Consider the following 18,881-nt stretch of genomic DNA (forward strand, 5'->3'; position numbering starts at 1 on the left):
TTTACATATAACTAATACTAATACCTCCTTGTTTTCTCTCTAATTTGTCTACTATGTCCCACCATCACGATGAGAGATGAGCTACCGTACATGGTACACGCTCATATACACTCCCAAAATAGTATGCCGCAAGTAAGTATATCACAGAGGCTACTAAAGATCCAGAAACAAAAACCAATAACGCTGAAGATAATGAGCTGTGGTGATTTATATGACTATATAGTATTATTTATTTATACTAACCTAAACACAACGTGGGGTGACCCAAATCCAAACAATCACTAACCAAAATAATAGACTTTTTTTTTCAGCAGGTGTAATTTCGTTTAGTTCTGTTTCTCTCTTTTCAGCAAAACAACAACAAAAAAACCTCTATAACTCTTCTATATTCTTTAAATCTCCTACTATCCCCTATAAATGCATCGGAAACTAGTGGGACTGTCTGTGCAAACAGAAACAGGCCTGCTAGTGGAAGAAGGTCGTTATGCTATACGGTCTAGCATAGGCCTACGGCCAGGTTTCAGTAGGTACACACTCGCTTAACGGCAGATTGGTTTACAGTGGTCGACCAGGGTGTGTGCTGATAAATTACAAAATTACAATCACATCATTATTTCATATTGAATTGCGTTGATCGATATTACATTTTTTTTTTTTTGCTGTGCACAACACCACCGGAGCCAGCAAAGTTCAACAATCCATCGTTGCTTATGCCTTTGTTGTCGTTTGGAACCAGTTTTGCGAGGTAGGCGACGATTGTGCGTATTTCTCGCGTAACTTTTGAAAAGGGCCTATTTATAGCCTGAACAATACGTAAAGAGCAAATTGAAACATTGAACGTCACGTGAAAGTGGAACTTAATGAAGGCCTAAGTACTTTTTCGTAGTTTTTAGTTTTCGGATTTGAAAGATCGTCGGTTACAGTGGCCTGCTTACTGAGCAGAAAAACGCGGTCCCAGGTCCTTACATATCAAAGAGATTTATGGTAAAATCGCTTGTGTATCGTGTATTTTGCGAAACTCGTTGTTGTCGTTGGTTCCGGGTTTGAATGGATACAAAAATTTGAGCAACGGTATTATGTGATATGAGGGGCTCGGTGGCCTTAGAGCAACCGTTTTTGCTTACTGAGCAGAACATCATGAGTCTAATCTCAGGCCCATCCACATTCAAGATTCGTCAATCGTTTTATTTGTTAATATGACTACATGGTAATAACAGCAACTCGGTGATTAAAAAGGTGCTCGTCTGCCTAGTGGCAAACGTTTTTGCTTACTGAGCAGAAGACCGTGGGTTTAGTCCCAAGCTCCTTCGCGTTATATGATCGTTAGGACATCAATTCAGCTTATCGTTTACCAAAACGAACCCTGCTGCAAACCCAACCCTCTTATCCAACATCCCAGTGATTCCTCGTGGAAGTGCAGAGATGTTCTCGGCTTCCATCAAAGCGAGTGTCATGTCAACACAATCCTTCCCATTCCTTTCTTGACCTGTGTTCGGGCGCGGCCGGCGCTGGTATTGCCTAATTTAAGATCACCAGTTTTTACACATTGAGGATGATTGCTAGTCCCAAGCATAGTCTATTGGTTCTCTGTGTAATTACAGCTGATCTGGCAATAACAGAGTAGCAACCGTGGGCGGTCAAGCAAGCTCTAGCTCAAGCTCATATTTGAGAGTGTTGTAATCAAATAGAAATACAATCACCTTTATTTTTCGTGTGCTTCCCAAATTCAACTAGTGTTTAGCTTGGAGGGAGAAGCAGATAGCACATACGGAATTTATTTTATAGCTTGTTCTTCCTGTCATGAAAATGTTTGCCATTGAAATCAAATCAAAATAGGCTTTGCAAAATAGCCTATTTTGCTTTGAGCGTGATTGTTTCAGATTGCCCAGTTTGCAGTGAGAAAATGCACTTTTCTGTTCTGTGTTTTATTAAGCCAGCAAATATTTTGACAAAAAACAGTCGGATGCCTATAGAACTGATGATATTGGATTCCTATAGTACGGTCGATCCGGCATTAATGAATACACGTACCATATGGGATTTGAACTTATTGGGACCAAACGCTGATTGTACGGCAATTTGAAGAGATAACTTCCTGATGTCTTTGAAAAAGTTGTTAAGCAGATAGTTGACCATATTTTGGAAAGTGTCTGTCACTAGTCTGGTCCTGTGAAAGATCCGGAACATCCGTAAAAGTGGTCAATACATTAAACTGATCCTAGAGCTACGCGGTTTTTTAAAAATCACTCAGACGTCTATGTCACAATGAATTTGGAGTTTTGACCAGAATATTTATACTGTGGATGGTCCACTAAAATATCCGGAGCATAACCATCCATAACCGTTTCACACTGCCGTACTCTAACGGAACTATCATCTCTATACTTTCATCTCCTGATCTATCGTACAAAATGAACACTTAAAGTCTGATATTTGTCGTTAAGCAACTCCAACTATGTTAAACCGTTAACTTCACGCATGGAGTAATACAAATATAATTAGTTGAAGTGTTCTATTTATGCTTTTAGTTTGAAATTGTAGGTCCCTCCTACTTGGAGAATCAGGGATGGGTCGCTCTTTGGGGAATTTTTCATTAATTTTTAATATAGAATGATAGCGACACCGGTGGTATAGTGGTAAGCGTGATTGTCTCTCATCCTAAAAGGCCTCTGATCAGGTGAAGTAAAGCCGTTGGTCCCCGGTCCATGAGTTGTTGGGTCAATAGGTAGGGTCCAGGTGTGAGAGCTGTCTCCCTGGCGTCGATAGCATTGGTACTCAGTACGGAAAATAAGATCGACGGAAAAACAAATCAAGGAAAAAATATAGAATGCTTACGTTAAATTCAATTTAATTTTCTGTTAACCCATCATTTTCAAATAGATAGCTAATAGTTGTCATTCTCTCTATCAAAATTCTGAATTTCCGCACTGTCAAGCAACACTCTTTTCACTAAAGGTACACTTGATTGCGCTCTCGAGTGCGCCATCAGAGAAAATACAGCCTATAGCTCTACGGTGCGAAAATTTTACATTTTAATTGGGAGATTAATAGCTGTAAACTATTTATTCTACGATGGGTTATCTGAAAATTCTACTGGAGTTGGCGTTAGCATTCTATAATAAAAAAAAAGTAATGAGAAAGTCCCAAAAGAGCGATTCATCACATAGGAGAATTATACTGTGGAACAACTTGCATGGCCAAAAATAAGTTAAAATAAATAAATTTTAAGATTCAGGAGGCTCGTGACGATTAAATTCCCATCAATTAGAAACTGTAAATGAACGTAGACCGTAATTTAAACAATGAACAGAGCTGATTAAGTCAGCAAAAAAAAAGCTTTTCACACTGCTGAAAAAACACTCGCAACATTCGGCTCTGGTTCAGCGAAAAACTTTTCCTCGACCGGCAGAAATTTACATGCGAAATAAATTGTATTACACCATTTAAGCTCACAGCTCATCGACTTTCTCTTTAATCAATTTATGCATGCAAATTATATTTACGTAGGCAGCAACAGCAACTCTGGCCATGTGCGGTGCTGAATTACGGCGTGGTAGATGTGTAACATGACCCGGCTCTGGAGAATCCCTTTTCAAAACCTTCCCGATAGAAAAGTGAAATAACAGCCTTATATTATCTAAACAACAAGGCATGTTTTTTTTTTTTCCTCTGTTCGGGACATAAAACCACTGCGACCAGTAATTTGATCTATTGTAGTATATCCCGTGTCCTTAGTTTAGTGCATGTCGTATTACTCCATCACTATTGAGAAATGATGAAGTATTCGGTTTTGATACAGTTGTCATTCTTGCCTTCATCGCAAGGAATCGATTCTAATTGAAAGGTCCCGCTATTTATACCCTTCGTAGTGTTGTGGCCACTTAACCACTTCAAACTAGGGAACAACGAATAGAAGATTAGGAATCACAGGTGAAGACTAACTAACACATTTTTCCTTGTTTCAAGATCATCCTCGGTGGACAAAGCCGAGTCTTATCACTATCAACAAGGCATAAAAAGTAACAAGGACTAAGATGTGTTCCTTTGATTACTGTAAAATCCTGTTCCCCTAGTTTGAAGTAGTCAAGACTAGGAATCGGTGGTAGATCTTACATCCCGTAACGTACCACGAAAAGGTGATCTACCCACGTTACGGGGCAACAAGGCATGTTATTCCAGATATCATTTTGTTTTCGGTTGTTATTGTATAACTAATTTAGTTATCAACCTTGACAATTTTTTTCATCAGGTAGCAAAAAGCCATAGTTCACAGGATGTGTTATCAAGATGTTTTCAATGAAAACAAAATTTATTATTTTTGCAATTTATTCGATTAATAACATATTAAGCTATCAAACCTTGAATTTGGTACAATAAATCTTTGCTCGGGTTGCCACCACCTCATGCGTCCTGCCCACCAACCGAGAGGCAACTCGAACCGAGATGGATGGATTGAATTTCATTCCGCTCAGCTTCAGGATAATGCTTTTACAGGCACCGATTTGGATCCAAAATTAACTCGGTATTCCGAGCCGGCCACCCTCTCGGAAGAGTGGTTTATTATCGGTTCGTGATGATGCTGAGGAGGGATGCTCAAAAATTCAACGTCCCTTCCGAAGCTAAACTGTGGGCATGGTGCTGTTCTTGCTGTACCGGACATTCCCAACCTAGGATGGCTCGGATAGGTTTTGGGTCAGCAGCAGTGAACCTACCAACGTTCAAGAGCACCACAAGACCAATGCCAGTCAGTGGCCGGGTGAGGAAGGATCCATAATCTCTTTATGTATGCGAGGCTCGTTGTAAATTAAAATCAAATTACGGTTTATTATCGTATATAATTGATTTCAATACTATCGGGAACGCAAACAAAATGTCCTGGGTCCCGGTTGTAGGGGAATCAATGGAATGCTGTTGGGTGTTGGCGAAGGATGAAATGCAGTGTGCGTGTTTCTAGTACGCATCAATGCGTAAATCTGATTGTCAGAATCGGTTCGACACAAAACAAACAAAAAATTGGAAAAGTTACATGCTCAGGACAGCTTTGACCGGATGGCTCACCATTGTCAAAAGGGAGTTCAGGGCACAGTGGGAAAATGAAGTTATTTGCAATACATGAAAGATTTTTTGCACAGCAAAAAATAAATTTTAATATTACATCCAAGAGGATGCACTTTAACCATGTCGAAAATCTCATATAATTTTTATGGCCACAAAAATAAACCATCTTTACTACATAAAGCAGCGTTATGTCAGTTCTTGCACTGTATTAATGATAATTTTGTCCTTTTTGGTAAGTAATATTACACCATCTTTTTGTTACGATTGAAGTGCATCCACTTTTATGTGATATCAAAATTATTTTTTTGCTGTAAAAATCTTTATTTTTAATTTTGTCAACTCGAACAGACAGCCACACACAGTGGGCAAAAAATGACAAAACCGCGACTAAATTATATATATACATATTCTCAAAGAAAAACTCTCCCGAATCGATTGGTGGTCTCATTGGCCGGAGACTTTTGCGTACCGAGATAAAGGGCCGGGATCAACCCGAGTTCCCGGTAATGTAGGAAATGCCACTATCTATCGACATAATTTTAGACTTTACTTAACGTATATTACTGGAAATTGATAGTACTAAGTATATATGGTGTAAGGACACCATATACGCCCTCAGGAAAACTCTACTGGCCTAAAGGAGGATCCGGAACGACCGATAAAGTGGCCACATTATAAAAAATGTCCTAGAACCTTGCGATTTTTTTCTATGTTGTTCAGCATTAAGAGATAACGGCGCCGATGGTGTAGTGGTAAGCGTGATTACCTCTCACCCCAGCAGGCCTGGGTTCAATCCCAGTCGGCGCCGCCGGGATGTTCTGAGGCATAACATCTCTGATCACGCCTTCCTTCGGATGGGAAGTAAAGCCGTTGGTCCCCGGTTCATGAGTTGGTGGGTCGATAGGTAGGGTCCAGGTGTGGGAGTTGCCTTCCTGACACGTCAGTAGCATTGGTGCTCAGCACGGAAAACAAGATTGATGGAAAAAAAACAAACCAAAGGAAAAGTATTAAGAGATCAAAGCGTATTTAACTTGGAATACATATTTTGGAATATGGTGGCCATAACCTGGTTCACCGGATAATCTAGATTGACCGATAAAGTGGCCACATTATGAAAATTGTGCTAGAACCTTGCGATTTTTTCTATGTTGTTCAGAATCAAGAGATCATAGCGTATTTAATGTGGAAACTATATTTTGGGGTAAAGTGTGATGCAGAGTAGCTGGCTCGGACAGTGGAGAAAAGAAACGCGTGCGGTTCACAAGGGTGACAACTATGGAATGATCTTTATTCAGTTTTAGATTCGTAGCAGAGTGGTAGCAAAGTAGTGTGCGTGTCAGTGTGTGCGTTACATCGAGTGTGGATAACTGGGATAAATAAGATAAAATAAAATGTTGCACTCAAAGAAATTGTGTGGTTTAAATTGACAACGGTGCCACATGGTTGTGTAGCCCGTCACTCCTCCTCAACGTTGTCAGTTGGATGTCTCTGATGGCTCCTTAACGCCGATGGCAGATCGGAGCCTCTCCAGCTTGATTCGGTCCAACGGCTTCGTCATGAGGTCCGCCTCCATGCGCTCGGTTGGCATGTAGCGGAGTTCGATGATTCTCTGCTGTTGGAGGTCCTTGGTGTAGGCATACTTGGTGTCAATGTGCTTAGAACGCCGTTCAAGACGGTCCGATTCCACGATCTTTATGCACGATTGATTGTCTTCCCAAACGATGATCGGATTGGGCGGTGCTTGCTTGATGTCGTTGAGCAACTTCCGGTACCACATGAGCTGCTGGCAACCATCCGCCAGCGCGACGAATTCTGCCTCCGTCGAGGGCAGGGCGACACACGACTGCTTTCGAGTGCCCCAGTCGACGAGACCACCGCCGAACTTCAGGAGGAACCCGGAATGTGATTTCCTATCACTTTCGTCGCCGGCCCAATCGGCGTCGACAAAGCATTCCGTTTCACCGGATCCGGAACCCAGGTGCAAACGATAGTTCTTCGTGGCCTTGAGGTAGCGGAGAACCCTCTTCGCTTCGGTCCAATCTCGGTTGGTCGGGTGGGTGACTTTTCTTCCAAGCAGGGAGACGGCCACGCAGATATCCGGCCGTGTGTTCACCGCGACGTAGAGCAAACTTCCTACCAAACTGCGGAACGAAGCGTTTGTAGGCAGCTCGGTCTCCTCCTTTTGCTTGAGGTACGCGGGATCGATTGGTACCTTTGATAGCTTCGCGTCTTCGTGTCCGAATCGGCGTACCATCTTCTCGATGTAGCTGGCTTGGTCGAGAGTGTAGTGGTCACCAACCTTTTCGACGCGTAATCCCAGGAACTGCTTAAGCTCGCCGAGACAGGAAAGCTTGAACTTGTCTTGTAGCTGCCGACGAATTTCTTCAAACTCGGCCTCGGAGTTGCAGACGACGAGCAAATCGTCGACGTACACTAGGATGTAGCTCTGCTCCCCGTTGCGATTTCGGATGTACAGGCACGCGTCGCTATTCGCTGGCTTGAAACCCATGGACTTCAACACTCCGTCGATCTTCCTGTTCCAGGCTCGGGCGGATTGCTTGAGCCCATAAATGCAGCGTTTGAGGCGGCATACCATACCATCGTTTCGGTCGAAGCCAGGTGGTTGCTTCATATACACCTCCTCTTCCAGATCGGCGTACAGGTAAGCGCTTCGGATGTCCAGGTGCTTGACTAACTTTTGCTGCTGGCTGGCCAGTACGAGGATGGTCCGAAGGGTCGTTTGACGGACGACCGGGGCGAACACCTCGTCGTAATCCTGGCCGAACTTCTGGGAGAATCCCTGCGCGACCAGTGCCTTGTGCCGCACTACCTGCCCGGTTTCATCTTCCTTCTTCTTATACGTCCACTTGCAGCCTACCGGTTTGCGCCCAGGGGGTAGGGGGACGAGTTCCCAAGTGCCGGTTTCCTGGAGAGCTGCGATCTCCTCCTGCATCGCGGCCTGCCAGATCGCCGCCTCAGGGTCATCGACCGCGTCGGAGTAGCTTTGCGGTTCATCGCTGATATGTTTCGTTACGCCGGTGACGTCGCCGAATCGTTGAGGCGGGACGCCCTTCGTTGGACGCGTGGATCGCCTCGGTTCTCCGAGGTGTGGCAACTCCATGTCACTGAATCCCTCGAATTCACCGTCCGATTGATTCGATTCATCCGCTGTATCGTAGCATTCAGGATCTTCCGCTTCAGGCTCCGCTTCCGGACGCGCCTCGGGTTCGATTTCGGGTTGAGCTTCAGGTTCAATTTCGGGTTGAGCTTCAGGTTCGACTGAACGGTTCTGCAGACGACCTATATCAAAGAGAACTTCATCGCCTTTCTTACCTTTGGTGGAAGCGTCCTTCGAAACGTCCGTTGGATCCTTCTTCATGTCGTCTTCAACGAACTTGGCATCCCGGCTAATGTAGATTTTCCGCGTGGTTCTGTCCAGGAAGCGATAAGCCTTATGCTCCGAGGAGTAGCCCACGAATGTTAACTTTTGTGCTGTGGCGTCCAGTTTCTTCCTTTTCACCTTTGGGATGTGGACCCAAGCACTGCAGCCGAAAATCTTGAGGTGATCGACCTTCGGTTTCGCACCGGTCCAAAGCTCGAATGGTGTGACGTCGAGGGGCTTCGTTGGCAGAACGTTTTGTAGGTAGACTGCTGTGGTCAGCGCTTCTGCCCAGTAGCGTTGCTCCAACTGTGCATCGAAAAGCATGCACCGTACCATTTCGATGAGCGAGTGGTTTTTCCGGTCCGTAACCGGCGGTGTACTGAGCCAATATGCCCTCTCGCTTGTAGAACGCACGTAGCCGCTTGCTGCTATACTCGCCGCCCTGATCAGAGCGGATAGCCTTCGGCTTTTGGCCAAAAAGTGTCTTGGCGTAGGCGACGTACTCCTCGATTTTTGTGGCGACCTCGGACTTCTCTTTCAGTAGGTAGAGGATGCAAAATCGGCTGCGGTCGTCGATCACGGTCATGAAGTACCTGTAACCGCCGACCGATGGCACCTCAACCGGGCCGCAGACGTCCGTGTGCACCAGGTCCATTGGTGCTTTTGATCTGGAATTAGACTCACTCGGAAAAGGGGTGCGTGGCGTCTTACCTTGCAAACAGCATTCACACTTTTCGTCGATGCTGCACCGGCGGAGCGTCAGACCGTCCACTAGTTCGTCCTTCACCAAATGGTCGATTGCTTTCGGATCCCGGTGGCCGAACCGGCGATGCCAAACGTGCTGGCAGTCTTTGTTATGGTGACCGCTTGCCACCATCACGACGTCTTCCGGTTGCTTAATTTGGTAGAACCCCTGCTTCAAACGCGCCACAGCGATGGTGGCGTCTCCACGAAGAATCCGACAACCGGTCGCGTCGAAGACGACTGTAGCTTGCTTTTGAACGAGGGCGTAGAGCGCAAAGCTGATGTCCATTTCACGACGATGCCCATGCTCGTCGGCGCACTCGACGACGCAGCAGCCTTCACCTCGAACCTCCGCTTGTTTACCGTCCGCCAGGTTGACAAACTTTACTTCACTTTCGTGCAATTCCCGGAAAAAAAAACTTCCGATCCGCTACGGTGTGCCGTGTCGCACCAGAATCGACGACCCACGGTTTGACAGCTTCATCGGATGGTGAAGCTCCTCCTGCAGCAAGCGCGAACGAAACTGTCTCCTTCTTGCTGGTGGTTCTTCCTTGCTGAGGTTCCTTTTCCGAATCACCAGCGAACTTGCGGCACTCCTTTTGTTTGTGCCCCAGCTTTCGGCAATAGTGGCATTCAATTGGCTTCTTCTTCTTCTTCTTGCTGTCATGCCCGACTCGCAGCGCCGAGCTCAATCCAGCACCTTGTCGCTTTGCTGCCTCGTCCAGGAGCTTCCTTTTTACTAGCTCCAGCGTGAGGTCGTCATCCGACCGCCTTTCGAGGGCGGTTGAGAGGGTGTCGTACGAGGAGGGGAGACTTCTCAAAATCATCGCGACAGTAAGATTCTCCGCGAGCTCCTGTCCGGCGTTTGCCAAACGCGAAAACAAAACCTCCATCTAGAATAGATGCTCCGCCATGTCGTCGCCATCGGTAAAGCGCTTGTCGCAAATTCGCTTTAGCAGCGACACTTTTGACGTCAGGCTCGTCTTTTGGTGGTGGTTTTGCAGCGCCGTCCAGGCGTCTTTGGCCGTTCGTGACGCGCGGATCATCCCGTGCTGGTTGTCTTCAATTAGTAGGCCGATCGTAGCCCTCGCTCTGGCGTCGCCCGCGTTCCACGTCGCGTCGGCTTCCCCTTCAGGCTTCACACCCGGATCCACGTAGCGCCAGAGCTCCTCTCGAACGAGCAGCAGCTCCACTTTGAAGCGCCATGTCGGGTAGTTGGTATTCCCCAACTTTTGCACGGATAATCGATTTCCTTCCATCGCACACGCGAAAAATCGACCGAAAACACGCGAAAACTTCGATTTCAGGACGAATATAACGCGAACTAGCGAAAACTTTTCGTTTTTACAAATGGCGTCACCACTCTTCCGCCGCGTTGCCCATAACCTGATGCAGAGTAGCTGGCTCGGACAGTGGAGAAAAGAAACGCGTGCGGTTCACAAGGGTGACAACTATGGAATGATCTTTATTCAGTTTTAGATTCGTAGCAGAGTGGTAGCAAAGTAGTGTGCGTGTCAGTGTGTGCGTTACATCGAGTGTGGATAACTGGGATAAATAAGATAAAATAAAATGTTGCACTCAAAGAAATTGTGTGGTTTAAATTGACAACGGTGCCACATGGTTGTGTAGCCCGTCAAAGTGGCCATATTCTGGTTCTCCGTATAATCTGGATTGACCGATAAAGTGACCACGTTATAAAACATGTCCTACATGCTTGCGGTTTATTCTATATTGTTCAGAATCAAGATATCAAAGCGTATTTAACTTGGAATACATATTTTGGAATATAGTGGCCATATCCTGATTCTCCGGATAATCTTGATTGACCAATGAAGTAGTCACATTATAAAAATTCTGCTAGAACCTTGCTATTTTTTCTATGTTGTTCAGAATCAAGAGATCAAAGCGAATTTAATAAAGAATTTAAATTTTGGGGTATCCTCCGGAAAATCTGGATTGACCGTAGAAGTTGTCATAACGTGTAAACAGTCCTGCAAAACTACGATCTTTTTTCTTAACAATCTTGTTGATATTCAAATAATTAAAACTATTTTTATTTGAAAAAAAATCCCAAGTATCCCACTGGCAGGTGATTTACAAAAAATAGTACTTTAAATCGAAAAATTGTTCACATTTAAAGTTCTGTCAAGAAGGCTTCAGCTCAATTGATCATAAGAGAACAAAATTATATCTGCTATTATATCGATCGGCACTGTAAACTCACCTAAAAACCCGCAGTTTTTGTATACAAATTCAACCAACTAAACTCAAAACAATACCGATATAACTTGAATAGTTGATGTACCAGCAATCAACATTTCAGAAATGTTGAAGCCGTCCTGAAAAGTTACAGCTCATAGCTCATCAAATTTTTTTGAAGAGAAAAAAAATCACGAGGTCTTATTATTTTGTCCGGTACTGTAGTTGTATTTGTTAATTATCGATATGTTTCTGAAGAACTGTAATTGGGCACTTGATTTCAGAGTAATACCGGATTTAAATGGGGTAATTTTTTTTCAATGTATGGTAGATCACAATAATTTCTAAAAAAAGACTTTTGAATAGTCTCATACTATTTTTTAATAAAATGTCAAAATTAGCTGTTCAAAGAGTACCTCCGACCACCTCTTAGGCCACTACCGGATGTTTTGGAATACCATGGACCAATTTTCGATCGGACAGATCATGGACATGCGACACATCAAATCACGATGTTTTTGTTTTTATGTCCAGAATATATCTTGGCCTACTTCCCTGCGCTTCGGTCAGAGAGCGTATAGAGAGAGTAATTGCAGTTAGATCAAAAGTGCCTGAGAAAAATGCAAATACTTTCGCAGATTACTCGAAGTTGCGATAGTGAAGGTATGATCACATACAAGCAAGAATAACACTCTTGAAACCTTCATCGGAATTGTTTTTAACGGTCAATTTAAATGTTTCTTAGTTGGTAGTACCGCCACTTGTGGTGCACATAATCAATTCCCTAGCGTTTGACGTTTACACACTACAACCATCTGTTGAGTGTATTGCCCATCAAAGTATATACGACAGATGGCGGTAGGGTTTACAATTATAAATGTTCAACGTGTTGTGTCTGCTTGTCTGTGATATAACATTGAGGTAACGTTAGGATAAATTCAAAACATTGAGAAATATTACGTATCACTTTCAGAAATACTTCACTTCGCAACCGATGAACCATTCTGACGGCCATATAAGTACCCAAGTAACCATATACTCTCTTGTATATTCTTACTTTGCTTGACTATGGTTACTTGGGGAATCTGATGAAACTGTCACTTCTTGAAACTGATCTCTTTCGTATTTCTTTCATTCTCTTTTCGCACACGGAGCGCTCGGTGGAACAGCGACTTTGGACGTGAGCCTCGTCCCAGATCACCATAGCAATTCAATTCAATTAAATGAAACCGAATAAAAAAGGCGGAATCATATAAGAACCAACCAAGGACGATCTACGGAAGGAAATTGCCGGTGAAGCACGGAATGAAATACGAAGCGTTAGAGAAAAAGTCCAAGGGATTCCAAAAGAAGTAATCAACGACGGCGAAAGAGCAGAATATGGTGAGAGCTTTCCAATTATTAAAAAAACATATATATCAAAATTAAACTAAATACATGCCAGGTTTGAAAAAATATATTTTCGAACCTGGAAGCGTGTAGGGGAAATGACGGCTTCGGCATGACAGACTATTTTCGGCAACCCAAATTGAAACACTATTTTCACTGGATTTTCTTACGAAAACACTTCGCTGAATGCATGTAAACGATTCTTTATGCTTTCAGCTTCAATTTGACTATATTTTTACCACTGAGAAAAAGCAATCTGGCAGGGTTTTCTTGAAATGAAACACACGCACTACAAATTGTAGCTGATTTCGAGTTGCCGATAATAGAACAGCAGATTTACATGCAGCTCAAATGGAACAGTTGCCGAAGAAAAACTGGTTGCCGGCAATACTCGCTCTCACTAGAGAAGATTAGAGCTTTGTAAAAGCGTTTCAAAACAGTTTTTGACTATTCTTTCGACTGAAATTGTTAGAGCAGCTGGTAGCAAAAGATTGTCAACAAACCAATACTGCATATGTGTGCGTTCCATAGAGAAAAAGGCTATAGAAAGAAGGTCGCTGCTTAGGTTGCCGAGAATACGTAAATTCCCCTATGTAATACCAATATCCATTTGATAACGGTGATGCATACATGCGGGGCTTATTGTAAGTGAAAGTAACCTCGGAATGGGCGTGACTCTCCAGACATTCTGAAATGGGTTGCTGGATCTGCAGTAGAGCTATCACCTTCTAACTCCCGGACTAAAGCTGTCTACAATGACCATAAATGCGACATTGTAGAGAGAGTTCTTCCATAATAACACTGCCGGCCAGTGGGGGTTAGATTGAATACACACACACAGAATATATCTTGACCTACTTTTAAGTGTGATATGTATTTATCACAGAAGCTTAAGCACGATCGATTGCAATTAATTTTTAACAGCCCAGCGGATATCATCGCAATCGGGAAACTATTGTCAACCTGATTTCTAACGGTGACATCGCGAAATTGTATCTTCAACACCAATCCGAAGATGAATTATTACGTTTTTCATGTCGTAAAGGGAAGGAACGAGAAGAAAATATCAAGCCAACAGTGAAAGCATGGATTAGCAGCTTCAAATATTATTGGTCGAAGCATGGATGCAAAAAACGATTTTTCGAGAAGGAGTTGCCTAAAGAAAAAATAATCAGAAGAATAACTTGTTGTGATTTTGATTTAAAGCTGAAACAATCAGGATCACCAGCTTCTCCTTTCAATAATTCTGGAACAACATCACCATCCTGCATAAGCGACAGCCTTTCAAGTACGTCCGACTACAACTCTTCCTCGGCGGTTTCTGAAAGCACACTATATCGAAAAGTAGGACGAAAACGACTCCAGTTCAATGATCTTACGGAACAATCCAAAGCTAAAAGTTGTCAACGGCTAGCCCGTGATCATCCCTTAGATAAGCTGCTAAGAGCAGCAGAAGCTGCTGCACGCAAACTCGAAAGCCCAGCAGTCACGAAGTTCTGGGCGAAGAATACGTTGAATACGCCAGAGGTGTACCAGAAGATTGAACCATCTCCCGAATCGTCTTTGATGCTGAAAACCAGACTTGGATTGAGCAAATCAAAGTATCAAGGTATTAAAATCAGTTTTTGTTTTTTTTTTTTCAATTTAACACTTATACTATGAAACAAATTTCTTAATTAAATAGTTTCTAGTATCTGTCGCACCTCAAATTGTCAGTAAATTTTAAGAGAGCTATTTATATGAATTTATTCAAGGTATCATCAAATTTATGAAACACGAATTCGGCATAAAACATCTGATATCTTGGGCGGATATGATTTCATATCGCAATTCTATCATTCCACCAATTTCTTCACCGAATTGGGCAGACGGTTATCTGTCGACCTCCGTTTCCGTTCGGGATTTAATAAAGAACGATGTCGAACGGGTCCTCGAACTGGATGACGTAAGATCCAAGATATTTGAACTCTGTGCCGACTACAGAACCGTACCGATTGATTGTGTGGTGAGGATTGCCGAAGGCCCTGACTCAGCGACTGGATTTAGCCACTACAATCAATCCAATATTCTTGGTAACAACGATTCGCTGCTTTCAGAAAATTATATGCTTTCAGAAAATTATATACTATTGCAACTGCTGAAGAAAACCGGTGAACCGATTTATCAGAATCCGAACCCGCAATCGGATTATTTCTGCCGCCCCCGCTCTCTATGCTGGACAAAAGAAACGGATGTCATAACCCGGAAAATGTTCGATGCATTTTTTTACGAGATAGATCAAATCAAGGATGAACCCGTGGTGGTTACGGTTAAGAATATTGAGCTTCACATTACAGCGCAAGCCATTTATTCGATGATCGACGGAAAAGTTGCAAATGCTATAGTGTGCATGTCCATTGTGCTTGGACACTACGAGCGGAAAAATTGGACCTTCTTTCTTCCATGCCCGTTTGAATTCCGTTGAGTGGGCCATCCGCTCAGCAGCCAAAAAACCAGTACCAGGACATCCTGCCCTCACTCACCCGCAAGTGAAGTTGGAAGCCAGACGAATTGCAGACTGCCTTGAACAACATTTCAAAGTACAGGTTAACCGTCCGAAACCAGGAGGAAGTGGTAGTTCCAATAATGGCAACCTTGCCCGCCGTTTGCTATCAGATCCTGACATATTTGCCGATATTTTGAATGTTAGTAGGAATATGATACAAAATTTGAGACTTATCAGCAATTTGGCGCTTTCGTCACGGTGAAGTTGCTTTATGAACGATTGGAAAAAAGTATTTTGGAAGTGTTGTTGTGTTAGACAAATCGCTTTTCGCAAGCAATTGGTGATAATTTTAATTATCATAGCATTCGTGCAATTTTCAATAGTGACATTTTGAAAAATAATAAAGTCTTTAATTAAACAGATGCATAGAAATATTTCTGATCGATTGGTGATAAAATTATTGAAATTGTTCCAGGGGCAGCTGAGTTATTAACGTTCAAAATCTTTCATAATTTTGTTACATGTTCCAATTTCGGTTTTGAACAAGTGTACCCCCATATATAAATCACAGACGTAGTGCTACGTCGAAAGATAAAAGATCATTACATCGTCTGCAAGGTCAACTTATATCATTCTCTGCGGAATTCGCTGCAGAGGTCTGTCGCAACTGAATTTATCAGGTTAATATCGTGAAACTGCCAAAATTATATGCACACTTAGAAATTATCGCCGACTTCGGTAATTTTTACCGAAATCTGAATAGCTGAACTTTTCGGTAAATTTTATGCAATTCAATTCAATTGCTTTTCAGCTACTTTGAAACTAAATCTCCACTAAAATGACTTTTATTTGATTATTTAAACATGGTTGAACATGTTTTGATATTATTTTCAAATTCAATAGCCTTTAAAATGAAGGTAAAAGTTTTACCGAACGTTCAGCTGTTCTAATTTCGGTAAAATTTACCGAACACGGAAACAAAATCTTAGTGTGTGGGAAGTAAACGACATTAGAGAATACACTATTTTGTTACGTTCAAAAATGGGGTCCACTACTCTTTCCAGTTTTGTGTGTTTACTGTTGACTTATACAATGAGCCGGGAGTCAAAATTGTTAAATTTTAGCAAGGCTTCAGAGAAATATAAAAGAGTAATGGTTTAAATTCTATTATTTATTTATTTTTTGCTTTTTAACCTTGAATGACTCAGTTGCGCCTTAACTAACGAGGGATTTAAAAATAGACTACAAATTGGACCACTATTCAAATATCTCCAGCCATGCATAACCACATAGAACGCAGCAGTCCTCGCATTCCTACACCTCCGGAACACGCAATCCAGCTTTCGGAAACAAGTATTTATGTAGCGGATAATCGTACTTGATTTATGTATTATGACATCTGTCGAACGGCTTTCCCTGCAGTAGCAGCAGTAGCAGAAGCACCACCACGAAATTGGAAATAGGTCAGATTTTAGGCTCAGCGAGCCCTTTTTGCGCGAGGTTCCCCTTTTCACCGGTGGTCCGAAATTCCACCATCAACTGCGTAAATTAAGTTGCTGCTGTGTAAGCTCAGCACAGATCCCAGGAGGATAGCGGCGAGTGCAGAAAAAAAGCTCAACTTTGCGTTGTTATTTAATGGCACGTGTCCGCTACACTAATGATTGTATATGGGTTCCCAGCAGGGTTCGGTGAAACACTGTCCTCTATAATCTGTGGCTCTGTGCGGTTGATATGTGAATCATTCGGGCGGAAAATTTGAAACTGAGTGGTCCAGCTATTTATTTAGAGTTACCAGATTGAATATGCAACTTTTCTGGATTTCTCACCGGTCCACAATTAGCCCTCGGAGAGCACTTATTTAGTATTACACCTACACACCTACAGTCCGAATCACCAAACCAATCGAGCAATGTGCCCGCTGTCGAACATTGGTGGATTTATGGTCGAATAAATTTGGCTTGCCAGGCCACGGAATAGTGTCGCAGTTTGGATATAATTCTCAGGCCACCCCAAGATAATCGCAACACACAAAGCCAACAACCGGTAAAGGCGGAATCGGTCGGAGTCCGGTGGTATCAGAAATGCGAGTAGATTAATTTCAAACTACATAAATTTGTGTCACCAGGTAGGTGGCTGGATTAACCTCGATTCGTTTGGCCTGGTCCTGCATGATGACGATGATGCTGATGATGATGATAATGATGATGATTGTGAGGAATGCGGATATTTGTGCAGAGTAATGAATGTGTGTGTTACCTCGCGCCACCAAGCTTACCGAACTGGTTTGCCGTTAGGTAGCTGCTGCGGGATGTCGTATTGTTTTGCACCGAGCGACAATTAATATTATCAGATCAGTAATTAGTTTGAACCGTGAGCGGATATTGGATAGAATATCACCCGACAGCTTAGGTTGGAAGGAGAGAAAGCATCCTAGCTCACATAACCTATAACATCTATCCTGCATTGGTACATTTGCGCAAAACTATTTAGACACAATGTTATCCGCTCCGACCGGGATCATTATTCACATCGGCTGAGAGGGATTATCGGTTTGAAATAATGGCGGTCGTGTGTCAATTTACGATTCAATTCGGGATTAGCTGGATTTTCATTAATTCATGATTGCGGGATGAGCGGACAACGTACTGGATATAATTAAGCTGCACCTGATGGAACTTGAATGATTAATGGACTTGGTGGTCGTACGGCTAGTGGCTTCACCCGTCTTTCAGGCGTACGTTCCGTGTGTCACAAAGTGAAGGTTCGGTTCCCGCTCCAGTCGGGCAAGCATGGGAAAATTTATTCACTCCCACGAACACCACAATAACAAAATAGCCATCCTCGGCTGCTGAACGAGCGCAAATTCATCCAACCAAGTGATTCTGCACGTAGACTTGGAACTGACAGCAGTAGAACGAAAGTGGGAGAAACTGAAAGACAGTCGAAAAATGTTCTCTACCGAGGAAAAACCAGATTGAATGCCTAAAAACTGAACGCTAACGATCTAAATCAGCTGAATTGACCACAGCAGTTTTTCAGTATTTTCGAGACACTTTACATGTATATCTTACAATATAATACTTTTCTCCATGTTAGTACCAAAAAAAAACACTTAAAATTTAAGGTTCAACAAACCATCATCGTTTTTTCAATCATCATCAAAAAATCAAAAGCAGTTTTTTCGTTCAAATTCAAAATTCTACCAAGCATGCAAGCATGAGCATGATTGACCGCCCACGGTTGCTGCTCTGTTATTACCAGATCAGCTGCAAATTACACAGAGAACCAACAGATGATGTTTGGGACTAACATTCATCCTCAATGTGTAATAAGAACTGGAGATCTAATATTCAGCAATACCAGCGCCGGCCGTGTCCGAATGCAGGTCAACTAGGGAATGGGAAGGAATGTGTTGACGTGGTACTCGCTGTGAAGGAAACCGAGAAATCCTCTGCGCTTCCACGAGAAATCACTGGGATGTTGGATGTGGGGAAAGGTTGCACGCACACGTAGGGATCGTTTTTGGTAGAGCGATTATAATACACAACACACACACACACACACACACACACACACACACACACACGCGCGTGCACTCATCCAATTTCTATTTTTAGATCAGGA

At 43.0% G+C, this 18,881-nt stretch overlaps 1 pseudogene; it reads left to right on the forward strand.

Moving 5' to 3' along the window:
- The first annotated feature begins 14,292 nt into the window (after window positions 1-14,292).
- Window positions 14,293-15,572, forward strand: LOC135709337 (uncharacterized; annotated as a pseudogene).
- The last annotated feature ends 3,309 nt before the right edge of the window (window positions 15,573-18,881 follow it).

This window comes from Ochlerotatus camptorhynchus, unplaced genomic scaffold (assembly GCF_037179485.1).
Source record: "Ochlerotatus camptorhynchus isolate MF236.1 unplaced genomic scaffold, CSIRO-AGI_Acam_v1.1 ptg000357l, whole genome shotgun sequence".
Classification (NCBI taxonomy): domain Eukaryota; kingdom Metazoa; phylum Arthropoda; class Insecta; order Diptera; family Culicidae; genus Ochlerotatus; species Ochlerotatus camptorhynchus.